Source organism: Neomonachus schauinslandi, chromosome 1 (assembly GCF_002201575.2).
Source record: "Neomonachus schauinslandi chromosome 1, ASM220157v2, whole genome shotgun sequence".
NCBI classification, from domain to species: Eukaryota; Metazoa; Chordata; class Mammalia; order Carnivora; family Phocidae; genus Neomonachus; species Neomonachus schauinslandi.
In genome coordinates, this window is record NC_058403.1 from 105,325,563 (window position 1) to 105,346,121 (window position 20,559).

At 42.0% G+C, this 20,559-nt stretch overlaps 1 protein-coding gene across 5 annotated transcripts in view; it reads right to left on the reverse strand.

The window, feature by feature from the left end:
• KCNAB1 (potassium voltage-gated channel subfamily A regulatory beta subunit 1) overlaps positions 1-20,559 on the reverse strand; it is a 399,097-nt gene that overhangs the window by 233,232 nt on the left and 145,306 nt on the right. The gene's annotated exons all lie outside the window — the stretch shown is intronic.

Genomic DNA, 20,559 nt, shown 5'->3' on the forward strand with positions numbered 1-20,559 from the left:
GTCCCAAATCGGTTTCACCAAGCTGAAGTCAAGGTACAGACAGGGCTGGTCCCCTCTGGAGGCACTAGGAGAGAATCTAACTCCTTGCCTCTTCTGGCTTCTGTGGCTTCTTTCATTCATTGGCTCCCTGCCCTGTCCTCCAGCCCCAAAGCCAGCAGCATAACATTTCTAAAATCTTATCGCCTCTGTCATTGGATTGCCTTCTGCCTGATTCTTCTGTGCCGCTCCCTGGTGAGGATACTTGTGATTACATGTAAGACCGACTCAGATAATCCAGGATAATCTCCCCATCTCAAGTTCCTTAACTTAATCACATCTGCAGTCCTTTTTGCCACGTAAGGTAACATTCACAGGTCCCGGCAATTAGGATTGGAGATCTTTGGGGGCCATGATTCAGCTTACTGCAGTAGCCAATAAAATAGAGGAGAGAGGAAGTACCTTAGCAAACACTTGGATTCTTTTCCAGCCCATCTTAATACTGAATCCAGCAAATGTGTCCGTGAATTAACAAGACACATACCCTTGTCATACTTGTTGACCATTAATCAGAATTTGCTTAACATCTTCTATTGAATTCCATTTGAACATATGGATTTGAGCTAATGTTGTTTGTTACCGATGTTGTGGAAGTGGAAAATAGACTGTATTTCCTAATAAGTAGAAACGTGAAGCAAAAGAGGCCAGTCAGAGGTATTGGGTAGGGTGAGGGGTTAAGGAGACCTGGGGGCAGGGAGAGGAATGGTCACAAAGTGAGTGAAGGCTTCAGGGCTCATTCTGGCTGGAACCAAGCTTGTGGCCATTTCTGTCAGAAAAGGCAGCTGTTGACATTCCCCTTCCCGGAGAGAAATTTCCACAAACCATGAGGAGACAGCCAAATGAGCAGCCATCCTGCATCCTCTGAACTTGCAATAATCATCCTATTTCCTTAGAGTTTGGGTCATCCAAATAAACATAGATCTCTGCTCACTATTTGGAGATATTTGATATTTCCGCAACACACATACTTTGGGGGGATTTTATTTGTTTTAGCATATTAAGTTTCCTTCCTTCTGTTCCTCTCAACAGCTCCCTTTCCATGCTATTTAAGACCTCTGGGAACTGGTCTTCAAGGTAACGATGTAGCCCTATATTCTGTTTAAGTGTAATATCCACATTGTCTACCAGAGGTGATGTTCTACATGTATGTGGTCACAATACCTGTCACCTAGCTTCCTCAACAAAGACATCCACACTGCCCACTGTCACGTAAAACCACCTTAATGCTGCAATTGTGCATGTCACTGAGCTCTGCCCATTCTAATAGCATCACGTTTCCATAGTTACTAATGCATTTCAAGGGGGGGAGCATAGAGCAGTTTAAAATTATAGATAACAGGAGGAAAGTAAGTAGCATAAATAAAATGTGTGACAGGCGGGGGGCTCCAAAGCTGATTACTGCACGTATGAGGACATGGAGCCTTAGCTTCTGAATGGATAACTATAAACCGAGGTTCGGGTCCCCACCTTTTTACCCAGTGAGCACTTAAATGCTTAAGAGGAAGGGACTCAAGGGCACAACTACATTATTTATAGGCAATAAATGGAACCTAATAAAAGTATGGGTTTAACAAGTGGTAGTTGTGCTTCTGAGTCCCTCTGCCCCGCACATGGGGTTGGAAGAACTTCCTAAGGAGTACCTTTTCCTCCTCTCTCTTTCACAGGCCAGTCATCTTTCTAAGGCACCCTTCTTGTCATATTACTCAGTGCAAAAGGATATGCAATGACCACTGGCTATCTTCCTGGCCATACTTCAGTTCCTCATCCGGGACCAAGGGACACCTCTGGACCAGGCCAGCTGTGTGTGCACAGGCTCATCACACTCTCCGGGGCTGTATTCCCTCCAGGCTGGGCCCCTCACCACCCTGCAAGGCTCACCTGTTCTCCCTACTCCACTCATCCACTACTTAGGCTTCACCAGTAGGATTCAAGCTCCACCTTCTCTTTGAAGCCTTGTTGATAACTCTCTGGTCAGAACTGAACTTTCCCTTCCCTTCCTGCCCACAGCATATACCCCCACCTCACCTCATTGGATTTTAAACACCAGTCAGTTTTTTTTTTTCCCCACTCACTGTTTTCAACTCTACTGCTTGAACCTCCCTTTTCCACCAGGCGATGGTTTCCATTGAGGCTACATTGCTCAATTTCATAACTTTTCAGCCACTTTTCTTAAGATACTCTCTCAGACTGAGCCCTCTTCCTTTTTAAATGTCAACCTCATATCTAATTCACATCTCACTTCTCATCCCACCCCGACCCCACCCTAGTCAAGATACTATTGGCACATGAAAATGGAGGAAGACAGGGCCTCCTGCCCCTCAGACACCTCTCCATCCCTTCCTTGAATGCTCCTTCTGGTGTTGGTCCAGGAAAATGAGGGAAAGAGAGAGACCAGCATCTCCTTGCTGTTCTGCTTATGGAGAGTTCTGGTCCATTCCAAATCTGGGGCCTAACTGCTGCCCTGGCTTGTTTTCTTGGAGCTCAGAAGGTGCAGCCCTTTATGAGATTAGTCTGTCAACCCTCAGCTGATAGCTTCTTACCAACTCCTCTGATGTTTACCCCCTGCAACACCCAGAACTCTATAGTCTCATTTATTTGGCTTCAATTCCCAGAGCCTGCAGACCCAACCGGATCCTGCCTTCACACCTCTTCATACTTCCTCATGCCCTTGCCCCACGTAGCACCCGCCATCTTCTCCTGGACTCTTCCTCCACACACCGGCAGTTGCGAGTTGCTTGAAAACTGTCAAGATGGCATCCCTCACCATCCTTGGTTTTGGGAATGGTGGACAGTTATGGCGGAATTATGAGTGATTTTCCTAACTCTTGTTTTTGGGGTGGGAGGAGACATACCTCATTCCCTTGTAGGGGGTTGGTGAAAGGAGGAAGAGCACTGCCCTACTCCACAAGCAGACCTCTTAGTGTCTCCCCGCTCAGCCTCTCCCTATTCATTTGGGGGGAGTGGGTAGTAGAGATACCATCAGGGCTGGTTCTGCTGAAATCCAGCTCTTAGCAAATCCTGCAGGAGGTGGCTGGCCACTGTACTGGGCAGCTGTCTGTATAGAACTAGTCTCATTCCCTAAGCAATGGGAAACATTGCACTAGACACCTGGCTTTCTCTCTAGTTCCTAGAGTTGGGAGGTCCCAGTCTTCTGCCCCTGGTTTCTCTGGCTTATGACCCTTGATAATCAGGTTAACCACAAAGATGGGAGGAAGACTGAGGGCCTGCCATCCTTCTCCTTGCTCCTTTTTGTGAGCACAAGTCAGCTACCTCCTATTTCTTTGATGCTGACGACAAGGATTGGGTGAGTCGGGATCCACAGCTAATAGCATTCAACTTGATATAGTTTTAAAATTCTACTGAGCAATCTATTTTATATTACTTCCATTATTCTCAATCCATTTAAGCAGGTGAATCTTGTCTCCCCAGTAAGGTAAACGCTGAGATAATCCTTAAAGAATAGGTATGGCATTCAGTATTTCTTTTGCTTTATGCACAGACTCTACCAGAGTGCTCTGCGCATAATAGGGACTAAATAAAGGTCTGTTGACTTGATGGAGGACAACATGAGCAACAGACCCCAGGAGCCTATACTGTGGCAATCTGTGGTGGCTGCCCCCTGCCACATTGAACCAGAGAGGCCAACTCCTCAGTGGTAAAGAGCATGCAGCCTAAAAAGCTGTATCCATGCGACACTCTAGGTAATTTCCATCCATCAAAAACTCAGACAATCCGGAATGAAAATCCAGATTTTTTGTATCAGGAAAATAAAACATTCATATGATTGAATGCTTGCCTTTTATTTTAAAAAATGATTTATTGTTTGTGACTCACTATAGGGCCAGAGAGAATTAGGTAAGGCAAGGAAAAAGTAAATTGCCAGCATTCCTGAAGAAATGTTTGCTTTCCAGTTTTGAAATTTGAAGGGGGTTTGATGGGTATTTTTTTCTCTTTGAAAGGGGAAAAAAATAAGGAAAAATAAGGACTGGATCTCTAGCTAAAAGGGAGAAACAACTTTTAGTAAAAATCTGAAAGCTAATGCTAATAAATCTTCAGGATATATGTGCATTCTAATTTTTTACGCTGATACACAGTATATCCTAAATTATAAAGTTCCATCAATTGAAAACATGCCATCCATTTAATAATAGCTGTTCAGAACAAAGAAACACGACTAGAATAACTCTTGATGTTGATCATAAGACATTTCCTAACATGAACATGATAGAATTAAAATGTTGAAATATTAAGATCAGTGTTGTTTTGGGCCCTTTATTTAATCTTCTTAACAACCTGTAAGACAGATACTGTCACCATCTACATTTTACTGATGAAAAGCTAACCCAGCATCAAAGACAGGGTAAGTGGCAGCGCTGGATTCAAACAAGACTAACCACTACAGTGAACAGCCCAGCTTAGAAGCTCCATATGCAAGAACTTCATCATTAATACCACGGGCTTGTCTACACAAGATCTGACCATTTCCCACCACTTCTATCCCTGTCTCCTCAGTTCAAGCCACCTTCTCCTGACTGCAGCAGCTGATTGGCCCCTTGACTTGCACTTGTACCCCTATGGTGAGGTATCTGAGCAATCCCTACAAAGCCTACATCAGATCTTGTCGCTCCTCAGCTCAAAATCCTACAATGGCTCCATCCCACTCAGAATTAAACCAAAGTCCTCACCAGAGCCCACAAGGCCCTCCGGATCTGGCTTCTGGCTGCCTCTCTCCCTCCCTGGCCCATTCCAACCTCATTGGACTCATAACTGTTTTCAGATGCAGCAAGTACACTCAGGGCCTTTGAACTTGCTGTTTCCTCTGTCTGGATTGATCTTCCCCCAGATACTCAGAAGGCTTGCTCTCTCACCTTCTTCCAGCCTACGATGAAAAGTTATCAGAAAATATCCCTGTCCCTCCTCTTTAATTAGCACTCTCCAGGACTTTCTGTCCCTTCCCCGGCTTATCTTCACAGCAGGTATCGCCTCCTGATCTGCTAAACATTTTTGTTTGTTTCGCTCTTTTCCTATTCTAAAATATAAGCTTTTTAAAGGCAAAGACTGTTTTGTTCACCCCCTGATCCTCAACACTCAGAACGGTGCCCGGCACAGAATGGGTGCTCAGGAAGTGTTTGAGTGAACCCATTCCTTAGAAATCCTATCAACCTTGATGGTTAAGAATCCATATAAGTGAGCATGATGCTCTGCTAGGATTTATTCTGTACAACCCCTACTCCATTCTGAATAACCATAATTAAATACGAAAAAGCTTTAAGGGCAATAGTTTAATAACGAGACAGATCTGTCCATGAACTCCTACTACATTGTGGTAAGCACAGTGCATGAGAGTTTAGTAATAACGTGGTCAGTCCACAGGCTCCCTGAGATGGCATTGCCGTGGTCAGTCCACAGGCTCCCTGTGTCATTGCTCTGCCTTACTTACGGGTCTGCACTTTCCTTGGCCTCAGTTCAGGACGACTTCAGAGCCCTTAATCCTCTCTTTATACCCAGCTATGCACTACAAAACTCAGCTCCAATTTTAATCATATTCTCTCTTGTTCTAAATCAAAGTGGAGACCATTTAATCATTCTTTTGAGAAATAAGTATGCTGGCAAGAGGAAGTTTTTAACCAAATAAATAATTTCTATTGTTGTGAAGGCAGAACAAAAAGAAATGATGGGAAAATTCAAATTAAAAAGTCTATTTCTGTAAAAATAACTTCTCTTGTTCTTAAGACAAATATATGTAGTCTCTGCATGGCTAAGCCTGGGGACTCCTGTCTCTGCAGCACGAAGCATTTATCCTCTTCTTCATCCCTCTTTGGTTGGCTGATTTCCCATCTTGAAATGATACCTAGATTATCCTTCCTGTCCAATTTGTACACCTTCCAAAATGCACTTGAAGCAGGTAAGAAACCCAGGCCATAAACTCAAGTGTTCAAGAAATAGAGCATATCAAAATTTTTCTATAAATTAATTTTAACTCAGGGAGCCCTCCTGCCAAGCTGACAGGAAATTTAACTTTCAGACAATACTGGCTCTCTCCTTGCCCTCTGATGCTGCTGGGGTTGCAATAGGTCCCAGGGTCTTATGCTGCCAGAGCACCAAGGAATCTCCCCACCATTGCTCATCTGTCCACTTTACCCCCAGAGACAGCCTTTGTCCCAGACTATGTGATAGTTGACTATGCTACTTTTAAGCAACACAGGGAGTTTCAGAGATCTTGGGAGAGGTTGAACCCCTGGCTGGGGATCCAGTCTTTCCCATACCATTCCCTATGAAATCCTATCATATTCTTTGGATGCTATCAGGGACCAAGGCTTATGGGGCCACAGACTTTCCACTGAATCTCCCAACCAGCAGAATCACAGCTTAATCTAGGAAATGCCTTTTCTCTCAAACCTCTCTTCAACTGGCCTGGGCTTTTGAAAACAAAAAAACACACTTTCTGGATATAAGAAAGCATAAGCTACTTGCTTGAACAAAGCAAAAACTGTAGAGATGCAGGGAGAAGCCACATATATTCGTATTTTTAAATGGTCTCTCCACATCTGCCCCCCGGACCAAACCAGAAGATCCCTCCTCTGTTCATGCATCTCCGAAGAAAATGGCGTAGCTCAGTGTGGGCTGGAGGGACTGGGTCTGGGTTTGTGGTATCAAGTGGTCCTGCTGCCTGGGCACTTGGGGAATTCAGACCCCCTGCTTATTGCAGCCATTGAGAAAAGGCCAGAGTGACCAGATGTACCTCGAGGAGAAAACTCAGCCAGCTCCATTTGCACATCATGTTCCGTTCAAAACCCAAGTCATTGAAGGAGTTTGGGAATTGTTATATCACAAATTTTAATTGACCAATAGGAACCTGTGTTACTTATCAATATAAATAATTTTCTCCCAAAGTATAGTTTGCATGCAGGTAGTCTCTTTTTTGACTTCATCTGTTTACTACCGTAAGGAATATAGTTTTATAAACCATCTTGTTTTCAATGCTCCCTTCTTTGTAAGGGATCAAGTGATAACTCAAGAATGACCATCTTACACAGACCCACATTCTAAGTAGAAAAACAATGAAAACAAAAACTCGGGCAGTCCCTGCACAATCCTCCCCCAGGACCCTGCACACAGCTGCACTTTTGTCTTTTGGAACAACACAGTGTATGGCCAGCAGATGCTTCTCAAGGACGCGTGCACACTTTAAGGTCTGGACAAGATAAATGTTACCAGCATCCTTAATTCCTGTCTTAACCGTGCCTTTCTAGTTTTCTTTCCTGTAATCCATGCAATTTGGGGAATCACCTCACGTTCTTTTCTGTATGAGGCTGGGTGTAAGTAGATATAACAGAAACCAGCAAGCATAGGTCAGGCTTTTCGGCAGCCAAGGTCAAAAGCAGACAGGATTCTTGCCACCGAAGGAAAGAAAACTCATCATGACTGTGAAGAGGACAAGTCTGGTAGAGAATGAAGCCTGCACTGGAAGCCAAGAGAGTTATATTATCATACAATCCCATGGATGTCTTTGAAGCTTATGAAAACTGAATCATTCATGCACCCAGTCACCCATCCAACAAGCTTTTATTGCTCACCTACAACATGCCAGACACTGTGCTAGCACAGGAGAGGATTAAAATATGAATGTTCTAAAGCAAAAACAAAACAAAACAAAAAAAGACTTTTAAAAAAGACCTGTTGCAATGATACCACCATATGCTTTAGGGCTTCATCTATTCTGTCCCTGTGTCAGTGATATTGACAATTTATGATGGATAACAATGGGTATTTTACATTGTATATACATTATCTCCTATAATCTTTCAAACAACCCCATAAAGGATTACCAGGTCCCTCTTACAGACACTAGCGCACAGAGAAGTTAAGCAATTCGCTAGCAAAGACAAGGCTGAGTAAATGAATGTTATAGTACCCTCCACTACAATACCGTGAAGCCATTCACTGCTAATATCCATGTTTTTTGTTTGCACCTTAAACACACACACACACGCCCCTTACTGGGCTAAATATGTATGACAAATATTTATCAAAAAAAAATCAACTAGAAAATATCTGTTTCCTCCTTGAGCCACATATAATTTTACCTACTCATACCTGAAGATGTACTTATTCCCACTCGAGACAGATTTCTAATAGCATGATATGCCAAAAAAAACAAAAACAAAAACAAAAAACCCACATAATCTCTGAACTTCCCATCAGCCTGTGGATTCTGGGATCAGCCCTGAGCTCAAGTGGACCGTCTTAGCACCACTATCCTCTGCTCTAGTCCTGTTTCTGCCCTGGCTTTCTGGGCAGAGTAACAATGGAGGGTACCCAGCACCTGGACCATTCCACTGCCTCATGCCAACAAGGGAAAACAGAGCCTTGCACAGAAATGTCACTTGCCAATGTTAGATTTCTTTTTGTTCTGAGTCACCACTAGCATAAATATATGCTGGTCATTATAAGGAAAAATTGGCCAGAAGCTGTCTGAGCTTCAAATTGAAACCAAAATTCTGATAATTTAGACTGCACAAAGTATCATTAGGTTTTGTTTTTGTACCTCAGTTGCTGTAACTGAAAAAGGGCATAACACTACCTCCTACCCCCTTTCAAGGTTTTCCTCAAAGATAATAATATTAAGCTCTTTCAATCTCTTGGTTAAAACGTTTACATGAGACAATCAACAAAGATTTTAGTGGTATAGGATGTTACTTGGGCATTCTGTTAATGATTAGTCTTTGTCTTTGTCAAACCCTGTCCCCAAAACATTTCCATCTCAAAATATCAAATGATTACATTCTGCTAATATCCTTAGCAGAAATAACCAACAAATAAAACTATAAACATTTTATGAATGTTTCTATCGCTAAAACTAATCATCGTTCAAGGTCAAACACTTTGATCAATGGTCTTATCAGGTGATAGTATTGCCTTCCTGCCAAGGGATGAAGCTGAAGTAGTACACTTATTAAACTCATCACATTTGCTTCATTTGTGGCCATCAATGACCTGGAACCAGGCAGAGTTCATGAGTGAAATAAATATACAGACTTCAGCTTGTTTTATTTTTCTTTTCTTCGGCCAACATTCAGCAATGTTGTCATTGTTCTATTTGTATTAGGAAAATGTCTTCAAGTTCGAATACAGACCGCGTTGGTGATAATCTGGGGGACAGCAAAGATAGGTCAGGATCTTTCCCTTCCTGCTCTCAAGTACCACTAGCGGGGCTTGGTGCTCACTGGTGGCTCTAAATACATGGTCACATCTACAGAAAGGTGGTATCACGGGGTTGAACATGCACATGGAGTTGCCCAGCCCCGTGAGGGATTCTACAGCAGTACCTTCCCATTCCCATTTTGGAATTACCTCCTCCACCACCGCGTTCTAATGTGTGCCTTGCATCCAGCTCTAGAGTTCATGGCGGTAGCACAGTCCACGACCAGCAAGGTCCCAACAGGGTCACTTCCTTCTTACTCAAGCATTGCTTCCCTTGCAGCCTCCAGGAAACACTGTCTGACCATGAGAGACTCAATTAAAATTAAAATGACTGGCCAACCTAATGGCTTCAGGAGATTAATATTTAATAGGAGGGTTCAGAAAAAGAATTTCACCTCCCCAGAAGAAAGTCCTTCTTTCCTCCCCCACAACACTGCTGCGACAACATTCATGAGGCAGGACCAGCATGAGTTTTATGAAAGCGTTAAGTTCTGTTAGAGGGCGCGCACAGAGCCTCACAGGTGCATCCCTTCAGGAGGAAAGATGTGCTGCTACAGCTCCCACCACCCCAGGTGCTATGATGGACTGAGAGTCATACCTCACTGCTTAAGAAGTGGATGCACACATATTTTTTTGAGCCATGGTGATTTTAATTACAGCTTGATCTTTATGGCCTTGATTTTTCTATTAATGTCCACCACCAAATCTTCTAATTTGTAATTAGATCTTGAAAGGAAAGAAAAAAAGCAAAAAGGGATATTTCCAGTAGGTGCTACCTCGAGGGGCCTAACAAGCAGAGCAGACTTGAGCAATAATGGCCATGCAAATGCCAAGGCCAAGATAAGACTGTTGAAACTTTTTTCACATTGGAGCTATACTCTGTGAATAGGAATTTTTATTCTGATTAAAAACCTAAGCACTAGCCTTACACAGAGAAAATCCCCAGTGCCCTGCATTTTCAATGACCTCATTATTCCTATTGTGGTCTTGCCTCAGTCTTAGATGCTAGAGAAAGCGAGGAGGATGTAATGCCCGATACTGTGGGCTCCTCGGACTCCCCCCTCTCTGACATAACTATTAGCATGGCACGTATGGCAGGCTGTGCAACAGCCCCTGAGAGGTGTTCACGCCCTAGTTTCTGAAACCCATGAAGAGGCTACCCTAGGTCATAAGGCGGACTTTGCAGAGGTGATTAAGTTCAAGATTTTGCGATGGGAAGATTACCCTGGATTAGCCGGGTGGACCCAGTGTTAATCATAGGAGTCATTACAGGAAGAAGGCAAGGGGGAGTAAAGTGAGAAAAAAGGAGATGTGAAGACAGAACCAGAAGTGGAAAGATGTGCTTTGGTCACGAAGGAAGGAGCCACAAAGTACAAAATGCAAGGGTCTTCGAGAAGCCGGAGAAGGCAAAGGAATGAATTTCTGCCTTGAAGCCTCCAGAAGGAACACAGCCCTCCTGACACCTTGATTTTAGACTTCTGACTCCCAGAACTGTGAGGGAATAAATCTGTGTGTGCAAGTACTAACTCTGTGGTAGTTTGTTGCAGCAGCAACAGGAAAGGACTGTACTATGAAGAGTCCGGCTTTGCTTTCTAAGCATACTTGCTGTTTCCCTTCAAAATCACCTCTCTGTTTGAAACAGGACCACAGAAGGTCCTGCTGAAGCCTGTGGGGAAGAGCTGCTGGAATCTGAAGTCCTCAGGCAAGCATACACTTGCTTTTCTGGGTAAGGAGCGATCCCGTGCTTTCGGGGACTAAGATCGGGCCTCCTGATTTCAGAAGATGGCTTTTGGAGAAACTGTATTTGAGTGAAACTGAAATCTGAAACTTCTTTGCAAATGGAAGAGAAGCCATTGTTGAGAGAGAAGTTGTACCTCAGACCACAGATTTCCCAACTCCCGCTTTCTCTTAAAGTAGTTCATAGATCTTCTTTTAAAACGGAACAAGTATGTTTTGCAGCAATAGGAAAACCCTCTGAAATCAAAGACTTTTTCTGAGCATTTCCAGTCTTTTCAGTAAATGCAAAGACTCCATAATGCAGAGGTGCTTGGGCATGTGGAGGTAGGAAATGGAGTAATAGTGAGTCAAAAGGCCTATTTCCATCAAAATGACTCAGAGGAATTCTTTGCTAGTTCTCGAGTTGAGAGAGGAGTAGCATTCGGTAAAGCTGTGTTATTTACACAGTCGATTTTTATAAACCAGCTTGTTGCCGTGGTCTCAGGCCAAAGATTCTAACAACAAAAACCCAGTAACATAAAAACCAAGTTTAAAGTAGAAATTAATTTCAAAGAAATGAAAAAGAGTGTGCTTTATTAGCATATGTTCTTCAGGAAAAAGTACGCTTTTCTTATATAAGAGCTCTGTTCAACCAGATGGGCCTTCTAGTAGATACAAACTCATCATGGAGAACACTGTGCTTGGAATTTCCTGCGGCTGAATCCCTTCAGGGGCACTCTCTTGGAAGATGTTAATTACCAATACAAAAAAACCTTTTCTGCTTAATAACAATAGTCCTGTACAGTTGCCTTGATCTTTAAACCTGCAAGATTTTTTAAAAAATTCTTCTCTGTGAGAGTATATCAAAAGGCATATTAGTTATACTATAAGCTGTTAGTTTTTCTATTTGGTTACCCAACTACCACTGAAACCTGTTTATCAGATTTGCCCTTTTCATACTTAAGTTACCATTGTTACCTTTAGAGCTGATGATCTTGTAAGAGTTGCTGTGTATCAGCCTAGTCATCCTCCATGATTCTAATGGGTTAGAATTTTAAAAACTATTTCACAGCAGTTTTTTCAAAGATTAGTTCAAAATGCTAAAAATGATTTTTCCCCCTAAAAACAGTAAGCATGGCCATGAAATGCAAACAAAGGGACAGATGTGCTTTGGTCATGAAGGAAGGAGCCACAAAGTACAAAATGCAAAATTCTGTTATTAGGTGACCTTGCTATCCTGCACTGAAAAGTCTAGGCCTTTACTTGGAATTGCATCCAGCTCTGGATGACTTCAAGGAGATGTAGTCATTGTACAGAGGCTGTACATGAGAGTCGTAATTACGGTAGGGATTCAGAAAATGAAACCTAGGAGGAAAAAATGGGAACCATCCTGAAAATTAGAAGGCTGAGCATTAGTAATGGTTTTCAAGTACAGGGAGATGTACAAAGCAGGAAATTATAGCTAGCTCATTTTCTGTTCAACAGAAGACAGGCCAAGAAGCTTCCAGTGCACCATGAGAGGAGCCGAATCGATTGCAAGAAGGATTTTTGTCATAGTCATTTTTTTTTTTTTTTTTTTTTTTACTCCTAGATGATTCTAGCAACAGAACAGTCAGGCCAGGTAAGCAGGTGCTGGACCAGAATGGGGAGGAATCTCTTCCCTCCCCAGGTGTCAACAGGAGGCTGGGATCCTCCAGGAGGCCCCTGGGTGCTTCCCCTTGCCTCACCACTGCGCCCTTGCTACCCTGCTCCTCATTCTGTCTTCATTTCCCAACCTAACTGGATTGTTAGGGTCCAGACAACAGACAAGAGTTCTCAAAACCCTCACTTTATTGCTTCCTTGGAAGATTTCAGAGCTTAATGAATGATTCTAATTCTTAGAAAGAAGAGCCAAATTTTTTTCATGACTGCCGTGAAAGGAGATTACACAATATTTCTTTAGGGGCCTTTACAAGTAGCTGCCACACAGCACACACTGGAAAAACAGGACAGATTTCTCATGAGGGCTGGACCAGATGGCCTGGGCGAGGGCTCTCAGAGTCCTCCCTAGTTGCCAATTCCAAGAATCACTGCTGGGCTTCTGTTTTGGTTTCCAATCTGAGTAACCGAAAATCATCCTGCAATGAGGATTTTTAAGCGTATTTTGATTCTGACTCTCAGGAGCGGACTTTCAAAGTAATCTCAAAAAGCATGGCGGAGAGTCAGGTATGTTCGGTACTGAACGTCCAAATGAGCGTTTCACATCTGGGGTTGACATGGAGCACCATCCTATCATCTGTGCCCGTGCTTTTTGATCTCTTTCTGAGACACCAGTTCTTTAGAAACGGTGACACTGAGCACACGACCATCTGGAACTTAATTTTTGTCCAGCTTCAGAACACGTACCACAGGGCTTCTCTGGGGTCCTCACAACTCTATAAGATGAAGAAACTGATCTGGCGCTCTCCATTGCACAGCAGGGCTTTGCTTCTTCTAGAGAGAAGTTTCAACTGCAAACTATGCATATGTATAGAAGAGAATTGTCCTTTCTAGAAGCATTTATATACTGTGCTTCTTTCTATGTTGAAAAATGGGGCAGGCGCCTGGGTGGCTCAGTCATTAGGTGTCTGCCTTCGGCTCAGGTCATGATCTTAGGGTCCTAGGATCGAGCCCCGCGTCGGGCTCCCTGCTCGGCGGGAAGCCTGCTTCTCCCTCTCCCACTCCCCTTGCTTGTGTTCCTTCTCTCACTGTCTCTCTGTTAAATAAATAAATAAAATCTTTAAAAAAAGAAAAAGAAAAATGGGGCATAACCAAGCAGCTGCAGGAAAATCCTGCTCCTGAAGTCAGGAGACCTGAGTTTGGCCTTGACCCTCCCATCAGCTCCTTGAGTAACTCTGATCAAGGAACTGGCCATTCTGTATAAAATAATAGGACTGAACTAGATGGCATCTAAAGTTCCTTCAGTGCTAATATCCACTACTAACTCACTTATTTCCAGCAATCACATAGAATTACAAATTCTTAATATTGAAATGGAAATTTTTAAGACTTTTGCCTTGAGCTCTTCAGTCTCTATCACTTTTATTTTCTAGTTCTGAAAAGAGTGGAAAACTGGTGACCAAAATATTTTTTAAACATACAGTGATCAATTTGCAACACTGAATCCTTTTTTATCATGTCTAATGACTATCAGAATGGCTTTGACAGTCCTGTAAAGAAAAGTAGGAGTCGATGCCTGTGGATTCAATTCTTCTCAAGCAGGGGTTTTCGCTCTTAAAGGAAGTTTTGAATTAAAAAAACAAAAAAACAAGAGTTCTGTATTTTGATCAGATTCACTAGACCTAAATCCCATTTTGTTCGTGAATTTACTAATGACAGATCATAAATTTGAAGAGATGAATTTGAAAACTCAAAGTCAAATTTATGAATCTGATTTCCCTTTTGAATGTAATGGGATTTTTTCCTCCTCTCAGAACATTTCTCAAATTACTACAAGTTCAAGTATTTGCAGAACTTTTTTTTTTTTAAAGAAAGGATTTCTAGAAAACGAATGCACTTCCAAAGAGGTGAGTGGATTGGGGTTAGACACTTCATCTAACAACCCAATTGAAGATTACAGCTGGAAGATGAGCTGTTTCTGGAAACACTTGGGAGAGATTCCTTCACTTGAATGTGCTGCATATGCATGCACGCACACACACACGCGCGTGCGCACACACACATGCACACAGAGCTATAGAACTGGAACAACGTTTGCCTAACAACTTCCGGGAGGCTGCCTCCCCTCCTACCATTTTCTCACCATCCCATGGATGCCAGACTTCTGACTGCTGCCTTGCAGAGGTGGAATAAACTCTATGAGACTGAATCAGCAACTAATTTTCAGGAAGGTTTCTCCACCTCCCCATTCTCACCATTTTGCTTTGAGGAAGAGAGGAAAGCCCACACCCATGGGTGTCAGTGGAAACGACAATGGTATTCTATGTATATAATATATATAATATATATCTATATATCTATATAGATATCTATATAGATATATATCTATCTATAGATATCTATATATCTATATAGATATATATCTGGCATTCTAAATAACCAAGCTGCTCTCTTCTCTGGACTGAAATCAAATATTTCTATTTGAAACACAGCCACAGAGCTGGCTCTTCTCTCCCCCCCCCACCCTTCAGCCCACCTATTTCCTCCCACTTTTACCCGTACGCGTGCGTGCACACACACACACACACACACTCAGTACCTTTTACGTAATTGGCTGACAAGATTGATCTTTCACTTCAATTGCTTTGATTCAAAATCTGCCCACCATTCGTGGGAGGTAAAGAACGGTAGAGGACACGTGTGCTTTAATAAAGAGGCTGTGAAAGGAATGGCATGGGAAAGGCATCTGGTCTGAGTCTTCCCTGTAGTCTTGATTCTCTGCAGGAAAGTAGAGAATGCTATGAAATTCAATTCTCTTACTTCACATTTACAACCCCTCAATTTTTTTTTTTTTTTTTTTTTTGGAGCTGCCAGGTTAATCCTTTCTTAACAGAACTTTAACCAGACAACCTGTTCAAAAATCAGCAACCTCCATTGCTGATGTTCACCTGATGTCTAAATGGGTTGCCCTGGCCTCCAAGGTGCAATAACCTGACCCCTCTTTACCTCTACAAGATGCTCTCCCTCCCCCCACTTCCCTGCATGAACCCTCTGCCCTGTTCCATTATTTCTCACCAGTGCATGCATAGTCTCTGGGACATGCTGCCCACCCCTGCTGCAGCCTACTCTTCTCCTCCTCTCTCTGCTCATATTGATGTTTCTCCTTCCTCAATACCAAGCTTCACTGGCTTTTCTCATGTGACCTCTCCCTGACTCCCGTAGCCCCTGCTGAATGAGGTCTCCTCAAACTATAGCAACAATTATTCTTTGTATCACTAACATATGCAGGCTTCTTGTGTAGATAGCTAGTCACACCAAACTGTAAATACTCGAGACAATCTACTCACTTCGGATGCCCAGCATTTAACATAGTGTCCCACAGGTGTAGCCATTCATTGTCTAAGCATTTCTCGAGTCATTATCGTGTGCTAAGTGCCAGGTTAGACTCTGGGGTTACAGAGATGAATAAACTCCAAAACTCAAGCTGCTCACAGACTAATGGGGAAGACACAGATGCAAATAGATAATAGCAATACTATGCAATCAATAATCTCCATAACAGAAATAAGAACCAGTTGTAGTGGAGGCATTAAAGAGCACTTATTTAATGCTATATGGAGTGGAGCCGGGGAAGGTTTCACTGAGAAGGTTATGCTAGAGTTGGGTCTTGGAGGATGCATAGGAGGAGTTTGCCTGACCAAGTGAGGTAGGAGAATTCTAGAGTAGAAGGATGAGAATGGAAAATGATACAGAAGCATAAGAAAACAAGAAGGTTCAGGGTACTATGACAGGTCCTCAAGTAGGTACTTCTGATGAAGCATGTGGTCATCAGAGGAAAGATGAGAACAGAGTGGCCATTAGAAAAACTAATGGAGGGCGCCTGGGTGGCTCAGTTGGTTAAGCGACTGCCTTCGGCTCAGGTCATGATCCTGGAGTCCCTGGATCGAGTCCCGCATCGGGCTCCCTGCTCGGCAGGGAGTCTGCTTCTCCCTCTGACCCTCCCCCCTCTCATGTGCTCTCTCTCTCATTCTCCCTCTCAAATAAATAAATAAAATCTTAAAAAAAAAAAAAAGAAAAACTAATGGAAGCCACACCATGAAGGACCTCAGGTGCCATGTTAGGTAGTTTGGATTGTATTCCCTAAGCTACTGAAAAGCACTGAAGGAATTTGAGGATGATGTTGTAATCTGAAGTTATCTAATTCATGCTAAAAATAAGAATGACAAAAACCTGATTTTTTTAAGCCATTCATCCACCAAAGGACAAACCAAAACATCCCTACCATGGAATACTACTCAGCAATAAAAGGAATGAACTATTGAGACGCACAACAATTCAGATGGGTCTGAAGAGAATTATACTGAGTGAAAAAAATCCCAAAAGATTACAAACTGTATGATTCCATTTATATAAATGCTCTTGAAACAAGAAAATTATGGAGCTAGATCAGAGTAGTGATTGCCAAAGACTAGGGAATGGAGGCGTATATGGATGTGGTTGTAAAGGGGTAGCATGAGGGAGCCTCGCGGTGATGGAATAATTTGGACTCCTCATTGTAGTGGTGGTTACACAAACTTCTACATGTGATAAAATTGCGTAGACATATAAACATACACACGTATGACTACATGTGTAACTGGTAAAAATCTGAATTCTGAGGATAGTACAAATATCAGTTTACCACTTTTGATGTTGTGCTATAGTTTAGAAGATGGTACCACTAGAGAAAACTGGATTAAGGGTACACAAATTTTCTATTTTTTTTTTTTTGCAAATTCCTGTGAATCTATAATTATTTCAAAAAAAATTTTAAGTGACAAAAATGGTAAAATGTGACTAACCTAAACAACTGGAAAAAAATAACTTTTTAAAGTGGGATTTAAAGATTATTGCTCAACAAATTAATTCTTGTGAAGAATTCTCTTAAGAGTTTCAAAGCCTGTTTTATGTAACATTACAGCACAATGTTTTATTGACATGGATGTATATGTTACAGGTAAGATTTTTCTAGATGAAATTGGGTCCATCAATATTCAAATTGTTCTAGGACTAAAGTAACAATTTTAGAAAGGGGATGGGTAGTTTATCAGTACAAATGTGCTCAATTCTGAATGACATAAGCTCTGAGACCATGTCAAATACTAGGAGTAGGATCCTTCGAGAAAGTTATTTTAAAAAAGACACCCAACCAACCAAATCAGCAGCAACAACAAAACAAATCTGATTTATCTTCTATTCTCAGTGATTTCGCTTTCTTAGGATGAGAGGTATGTATGAGTCTATATATATCATGTACGGTTACAGAGTATACATCAAACTCTAAAACAGTGTGCTGAACTCAGATTAAAAACACACACAAAACTAAAGGAACTCTCATGCATTAACAAAGCACAAGTGTAAAAACTATAAGAAATGAAATAGTCTCATGTTATTTACATACAGGCTAGTCCCCAGGATAAACGTTAGGTGGAATCCTGTTCTCTCAGGCTGAAAGTAGCATTTGAAGAGATTTCTCTAGTGGACTTTTTTTTCATCCTTAGCCTTGAAACAGTAGCTAACTTTATGCAAGATTTTTGCACAATGGCAATGTGAGGGTAACAGTGGCTTTGAGTATTTTATTCTTGCAAAATTCAGATGCTTCACACAAGTGTATATTAATTCTTCCTAAAATCCCAAGTTCATGAGCTCCTAATTAACAGATGGTAATCATGGGTTATGATAAGAATTGGGCTTTAAAAATTATAAGGCATTAAACGAGTAGAAGGCATTCTACTCATTTATCAGGGTTATAGTAAATAGGTCCTCAATGGCCAGGTAGCACCTTACCCAGCTGGGTTGGAACCTGAAAGAAGTCCCTGAGTTGGCAAATAGGTGGCCGATCTGGGCACAATTCCTCATGCCCCAAGATGCAACCATAATTCTGGAACTGAAGCAGAGATGGTAGCCTCAGAATGGAGAAGCTGAGGTAGCCCAGGCATGACCATCACCCTCCCCAAATATAGCCTTCCTAAGAATGTCTCCTAATAGAGCATTATTATTTATTTTCCTATTTGTGGTCTGCTTCCCCAACCTGAATGTAAGCCCCAAACCTCATCTGCTTTCTGCACCTTTGTGAAACCAGTTCTATCAGGGTTCCTCATACAGAACAGATGCTCAATAAATATTTGTTGACTAAAATTCCTCTTCACTCTATACACTGCTTTTTGACAAAAAAGAAAAGTGAATAGCAGACATTTTCAAATTCTGATGAAAGCTACGAGCCCTCCCCTTAAGAAAAAGATGTACGAAAAAACCTGTTTTTTTTTAAATCTCCTAGAGAGTTCATGGATCCCAGATTAAGCTATGCCTATAGAAACCATTTTCAAGGATTAGAAAGGTATTGTAAACACAATTAGCCATTTTTTAATTTTTGCTATTTGTTATAATAACACATGATATTTTAGTGACATTAAGGTCAAAGAAAAGGATAATTCAGCTAATAAAAATACTTCTATCATATTTTATAAACTGTAGAGCTAGTCCCTCTCTCCCTCCCACCCTCTCTCTCTCTCCAACCCTAAGAAAGTCTTAGTATACATTTGGCGTAATCTCATAGTCTCTTTCCTAAAGGCACTCTGAGTGGAATTTGAAGAAGAGAGGGGTTAAGTCACACTCGCACATGCACAAAACCACCTGCCTGGCATAGGTAAAATGGTTCCGAATACAAGGGGATAGAGAATCTTGTCCTATCCATAACAACAAATGACTCAAAGAAAACTGAAAAACCACAGATGGCTAACTTGTCAGAAAAGAGCTGTCCTTAGTTGCCAGTAATGAAAGATGCCCAAGTGAATCTTACTTTCACATTGAGCTTTTGTAAAGACAGACAATTATTCTCCAATTGGAGCTGAGCTGTAAATATTACTAGAAAAACCTTAATGGAAATCTCCTGCCTTCGAAAAATCCTCACAAAGCCAAACTCTTCCAACACAATGACGCATAAGCAACTATGAAACTCTGCCACAAGAAATGAAGGGCGTTACTTTTTATTTCTTCTGGTTTACGAAAAGCTCAAGGTGCTGCTAGTACATGGGCAGCCACACTTCAAGCACCTCTGTGATCTGCCTTATCTCTGAGTGGCCCATTCCTAGGGGCCCTGTGACGAAGGCAGCAGCTTGTCTCCCTCGCAGCACCCAACTGCACACAGAGCAGCGCCATGTCCGTGGGGCAGGGGTGGGTGTGCGCCACACAAGCAGCAATACGAAAGGCCAATGCACTGGACACTGCAGCCTCAGTTAGCAAACTGTCCCTGTGCGGCCCCACTCGCCACCGTGGAAATACTGGGAATAGCAGAGTTGCCTGGAGTCGGGCTGCTCACATAGTACTGCAGTTGGGGCAAAAAGCTTTAGGTGCCCCCCCCCCCCGCCCACACACACACACACAGCTTTCTTTCTTAATGCACAGAAATCTATCAAAACAACAGCAATGAGAAGCTGTCCTATAACTCTACAAAGAAACTTTTGCAAAGGTAACTTTCATAGAAATTGGTTTAAATCCGTCTTTCAGAAACCCCACACGGGAAGTCTTAGGGGTGCATTATTTTAATTGCATCAAGTTCCTTCCATTCTAAAACGTGGTTCCTAACAAAGATGAGGAATAGTTAAATGTAAATAATTGACAAAAATCCTATCTGCCCACCGGAATAACCAAAGCCTTTGGAAGATGCACCATTAGCTTCTCTCCTCTAGATCTGTAAAGATTTTGAGATGAAAGCACAGTCAGTTTAAAGAAATAAAGCCAGGAAGGCTCAGTGCAAAGCAGATAGAATGAGAAGGCAGGAGTCACATAATTGAATAATGAAATTTTCTACTTATCAGATTTAAGTCATTCTTTATTAAGGAGAACATCAACTATTACCAGGAAGGTTGCCAACTATGGAAAACAACCTAGAGGAAGAGCAGCTTAAAAATGTATGAGGAAACTCAT